Source organism: Chrysochloris asiatica, unplaced genomic scaffold, assembly GCF_000296735.1.
Source record: "Chrysochloris asiatica unplaced genomic scaffold, ChrAsi1.0 scaffold00126, whole genome shotgun sequence".
Lineage (NCBI taxonomy): Eukaryota > Metazoa > Chordata > Mammalia > Afrosoricida > Chrysochloridae > Chrysochloris > Chrysochloris asiatica.
In genome coordinates, this window is record NW_006408644.1 from 9,711,439 (window position 1) to 9,712,094 (window position 656).

The window sequence follows — 656 nt, forward strand, 5'->3', positions numbered from 1 at the left end:
GGGAGCAAAGAGGAAGGACCAGTAGTTGGAAAATTTGGACTTGGTGACAGAAATGATGCTGGAGAATGACTGATAGATTTCTGCAAGACAAATCATTTGTTTATTTCAAATACCTTCTTTAGACAACATAAGAGATAACTATACAAATGGGACCTTGCCAGATGGAATACATAGAAATCAAATTGACTACATCTGCGGAAAGAGAAAACAAGTGAAAACAAGGCCGGGGCAGACTGTGGAATAGACCATCAATTACTGATATGCAAATTCAAACTGAAGCTGAAGAAAATGAAAACAAATCCACGAGAGCCAAAATATAACCTTGAATTTATCCCACCTGAATTTAGAGACCATCTGAAGAACAGATTTGATGCATTAAAGACTGAAGACCAGAAGAGCTGTGGGATGACATCAAGAACATCATACATAAAGAGAGCAAAAAGTCATTAAGAAGACAAGAAAGAAAAGGTCAAAATGGATGTCAGAGGAGACTCTGAAACTTGCTCTCCAGCATAGAGAAACTAAAACAAATAGAAGAATTGAAGAGGTCCAAGAGCTGAACAGAAAATTTCAAAGTTCAGCTTGAGAAAATAAAACCAGGTACTATAATAAAATACGCAAAGATTTGGAACTAGAAAACCAAAAGGGAAGAACAC